Genomic DNA, 5,000 nt, shown 5'->3' on the forward strand with positions numbered 1-5,000 from the left:
AACTTAGAAACCGTCCCCAGCGAAATCCCACGTTCGGGCGAATAACTGTGAATTTTAAGCCCCTTTTCCTCTCAAGCTGGAAACGTGCAAAGTTGGGAAAAGGTGTTCATTTACAGGCATCTCCACTTAGGGACGTCGTAGCACCTTAACTCAGGCGGCGTTAGAAAGGTCTGGTCCAGGGGAACACGGGCGTGTCAAGGTTGCCACGCGCACGCGCATCCCCGCTGAACAGGAGCCCAAACAAAACTTTAAACGGGGCTACGGAAAAGGGGAGGGCTTTTTCGGGGACAACCACCACTCACCTCGGTGCCCCCCATCCCAACTTGAATATAGAAACCGTCCCCAGCCAAATCCCACGTTCGGGGGCAAAACTGCTCGTTTGAGGCCACATTTTCAATGATACTGGAAACTTACATTCAAAGTTGGGAAAATGTGCTCATCTACAGGCATCCCCACTTGGGGACGTCGTAGCACCTTGACTCAGGCGGCGTTGGAAAGGTCTGGACCAGGGGAACACGGGGGTGTCAAGTTTGCCACGCGCACGCGCTTCCCCGCTGAACAGGAGCCCAAACAGAACTTTAAACGGGGCTACGGAAAAGGGGAGGGCTTTTTCGGGGACAACCACCACTCACCTCGGTGCCCCCCATCCCAACTTGAATATAGAAACCGTCCCCAGCCAAATCCCACGTTCGGGGGCAAAACTGCTCGTTTGAGGCCACATTTTCAATGATACTGGAAACTTACATTCAAAGTTGGGAAAATGTGCTCATCTACAGGCATCCCCACTTGGGGACGTCGTAGCACCTTAACTCAGGCGGCGTTAGAAAGGTCTGGTCCAGGGGAACACGGGCGTGTCAAGGTTGCCACGCGCACGCGCTTCCCCGCTGAACAGGAGCCCAAACAAAACTTTAAACGGGGCTACGGAAAAGGGGAGGGCTTTTTCGGGGACAACCACCACTCACCTCGGTGCCCCCCGTCCCAACTTGAACTTAGAAACCGTCCCCAGCGAAATCCCACGTTCGGGCGAATAACTGTGAATTTTAAGCCCCTTTTCCTCTCAAGCTGGAAACGTGCAAAGTTGGGAAAAGGTGTTCATTTACAGGCATCTCCACTTAGGGACGTCGTAGCACCTTAACTCAGGCGGCGTTAGAAAGGTCTGGTCCAGGGGAACACGGGCGTGTCAAGGTTGCCACGCGCACGCGCATCCCCGCTGAACAGGAGCCCAAACAAAACTTTAAACGGGGCTACGGAAAAGGGGAGGGCTTTTTCGGGGACAACCACCACTCACCTCGGTTCCCCCCATCCCAACTTGAATTTAGAAACCGTCCCCAGCCAAATCCCACGTTCGGGGGCAAAACTGCTCGTTTGAGGCCACATTTTCAATGATACTGGAAACTTACATTCAAAGTTGGGAAAAGGTGTTCATTTACAGGCATCTCCACTTAGGGACGTCGTAGCACCTTAACTCAGGCGGCGTTAGAAAGGTCTGGTCCAGGGGAACACGGGCGTGTCAAGGTTGCCACGCGCACGCGCATCCCCGCTGAACAGGAGCCCAAACAAAACTTTAAACGGGGCTACGGAAAAGGGGAGGGCTTTTTCGGGGACAACCACCACTCACCTCGGTGCCCCCCATCCCAACTTGAATATAGAAACCGTCCCCAGCCAAATCCCACGTTCGGGGGCAAAACTGCTCGTTTGAGGCCACATTTTCAATGATACTGGAAACTTACATTCAAAGTTGGGAAAATGTGCTCATCTACAGGCATCCCCACTTGGGGACGTCGTAGCACCTTGACTCAGGCGGCGTTGGAAAGGTCTGGACCAGGGGAACACGGGGGTGTCAAGTTTGCCACGCGCACGCGCTTCCCCGCTGAACAGGAGCCCAAACAGAACTTTAAACGGGGCTACGGAAAAGGGGAGGGCTTTTTCGGGGACAACCACCACTCACCTCGGTGCCCCCCATCCCAACTTGAATATAGAAACCGTCCCCAGCCAAATCCCACGTTCGGGGGCAAAACTGCTCGTTTGAGGCCACATTTTCAATGATACTGGAAACTTACATTCAAAGTTGGGAAAATGTGCTCATCTACAGGCATCCCCACTTGGGGACGTCGTAGCACCTTAACTCAGGCGGCGTTAGAAAGGTCTGGTCCAGGGGAACACGGGCGTGTCAAGGTTGCCACGCGCACGCGCTTCCCCGCTGAACAGGAGCCCAAACAAAACTTTAAACGGGGCTACGGAAAAGGGGAGGGCTTTTTCGGGGACAACCACCACTCACCTCGGTGCCCCCCGTCCCAACTTGAACTTAGAAACCGTCCCCAGCGAAATCCCACGTTCGGGCGAATAACTGTGAATTTTAAGCCCCTTTTCCTCTCAAGCTGGAAACGTGCAAAGTTGGGAAAAGGTGTTCATTTACAGGCATCTCCACTTAGGGACGTCGTAGCACCTTAACTCAGGCGGCGTTAGAAAGGTCTGGTCCAGGGGAACACGGGCGTGTCAAGGTTGCCACGCGCACGCGCATCCCCGCTGAACAGGAGCCCAAACAAAACTTTAAACGGGGCTACGGAAAAGGGGAGGGCTTTTTCGGGGACAACCACCACTCACCTCGGTGCCCCCCATCCCAACTTGAATATAGAAACCGTCCCCAGCCAAATCCCACGTTCGGGGGCAAAACTGCTCGTTTGAGGCCACATTTTCAATGATACTGGAAACTTACATTCAAAGTTGGGAAATGTGCTCATCTACAGGCATCCCCACTTGGGGACGTCGTAGCACCTTGACTCAGGCGGCGTTGGAAAGGTCTGGACCAGGGGAACACGGGGGTGTCAAGTTTGCCACGCGCACGCGCTTCCCCGCTGAACAGGAGCCCAAACAGAACTTTAAACGGGGCTACGGAAAAGGGGAGGGCTTTTTCGGGGACAACCACCACTCACCTCGGTGCCCCCCATCCCAACTTGAATATAGAAACCGTCCCCAGCCAAATCCCACGTTCGGGGGCAAAACTGCTCGTTTGAGGCCACATTTTCAATGATACTGGAAACTTACATTCAAAGTTGGGAAAATGTGCTCATCTACAGGCATCCCCACTTGGGGACGTCGTAGCACCTTAACTCAGGCGGCGTTAGAAAGGTCTGGTCCAGGGGAACACGGGCGTGTCAAGGTTGCCACGCGCACGCGCTTCCCCGCTGAACAGGAGCCCAAACAAAACTTTAAACGGGGCTACGGAAAAGGGGAGGGCTTTTTCGGGGACAACCACCACTCACCTCGGTGCCCCCCGTCCCAACTTGAACTTAGAAACCGTCCCCAGCGAAATCCCACGTTCGGGCGAATAACTGTGAATTTTAAGCCCCTTTTCCTCTCAAGCTGGAAACGTGCAAAGTTGGGAAAAGGTGTTCATTTACAGGCATCTCCACTTAGGGACGTCGTAGCACCTTAACTCAGGCGGCGTTAGAAAGGTCTGGTCCAGGGGAACACGGGCGTGTCAAGGTTGCCACGCGCACGCGCATCCCCGCTGAACAGGAGCCCAAACAAAACTTTAAACGGGGCTACGGAAAAGGGGAGGGCTTTTTCGGGGACAACCACCACTCACCTCGGTGCCCCCCATCCCAACTTGAATATAGAAACCGTCCCCAGCCAAATCCCACGTTCGGGGGCAAAACTGCTCGTTTGAGGCCACATTTTCAATGATACTGGAAACTTACATTCAAAGTTGGGAAAATGTGCTCATCTACAGGCATCCCCACTTGGGGACGTCGTAGCACCTTGACTCAGGCGGCGTTGGAAAGGTCTGGACCAGGGGAACACGGGGGTGTCAAGTTTGCCACGCGCACGCGCTTCCCCGCTGAACAGGAGCCCAAACAGAACTTTAAACGGGGCTACGGAAAAGGGGAGGGCTTTTTCGGGGACAACCACCACTCACCTCGGTGCCCCCCATCCCAACTTGAATATAGAAACCGTCCCCAGCCAAATCCCACGTTCGGGGGCAAAACTGCTCGTTTGAGGCCACATTTTCAATGATACTGGAAACTTACATTCAAAGTTGGGAAAATGTGCTCATCTACAGGCATCCCCACTTGGGGACGTCGTAGCACCTTAACTCAGGCGGCGTTAGAAAGGTCTGGTCCAGGGGAACACGGGCGTGTCAAGGTTGCCACGCGCACGCGCTTCCCCGCTGAACAGGAGCCCAAACAAAACTTTAAACGGGGCTACGGAAAAGGGGAGGGCTTTTTCGGGGACAACCACCACTCACCTCGGTGCCCCCCGTCCCAACTTGAACTTAGAAACCGTCCCCAGCGAAATCCCACGTTCGGGCGAATAACTGTGAATTTTAAGCCCCTTTTCCTCTCAAGCTGGAAACGTGCAAAGTTGGGAAAAGGTGTTCATTTACAGGCATCTCCACTTAGGGACGTCGTAGCACCTTAACTCAGGCGGCGTTAGAAAGGTCTGGTCCAGGGGAACACGGGCGTGTCAAGGTTGCCACGCGCACGCGCATCCCCGCTGAACAGGAGCCCAAACAAAACTTTAAACGGGGCTACGGAAAAGGGGAGGGCTTTTTCGGGGACAACCACCACTCACCTCGGTGCCCCCCATCCCAACTTGAATATAGAAACCGTCCCCAGCCAAATCCCACGTTCGGGGGCAAAACTGCTCGTTTGAGGCCACATTTTCAATGATACTGGAAACTTACATTCAAAGTTGGGAAAATGTGCTCATCTACAGGCATCCCCACTTGGGGACGTCGTAGCACCTTGACTCAGGCGGCGTTGGAAAGGTCTGGACCAGGGGAACACGGGGGTGTCAAGTTTGCCACGCGCACGCGCTTCCCCGCTGAACAGGAGCCCAAACAGAACTTTAAACGGGGCTACGGAAAAGGGGAGGGCTTTTTCGGGGACAACCACCACTCACCTCGGTGCCCCCCATCCCAACTTGAATATAGAAACCGTCCCCAGCCAAATCCCACGTTCGGGGGCAAAACTGCTCGTTTGAGGCCACATTTTCAA

This window comes from Osmerus mordax, unplaced genomic scaffold (genome assembly GCF_038355195.1).
Source record: "Osmerus mordax isolate fOsmMor3 unplaced genomic scaffold, fOsmMor3.pri Scaffold_141, whole genome shotgun sequence".
Taxonomy (NCBI): Eukaryota; Metazoa; Chordata; class Actinopteri; order Osmeriformes; family Osmeridae; genus Osmerus; species Osmerus mordax.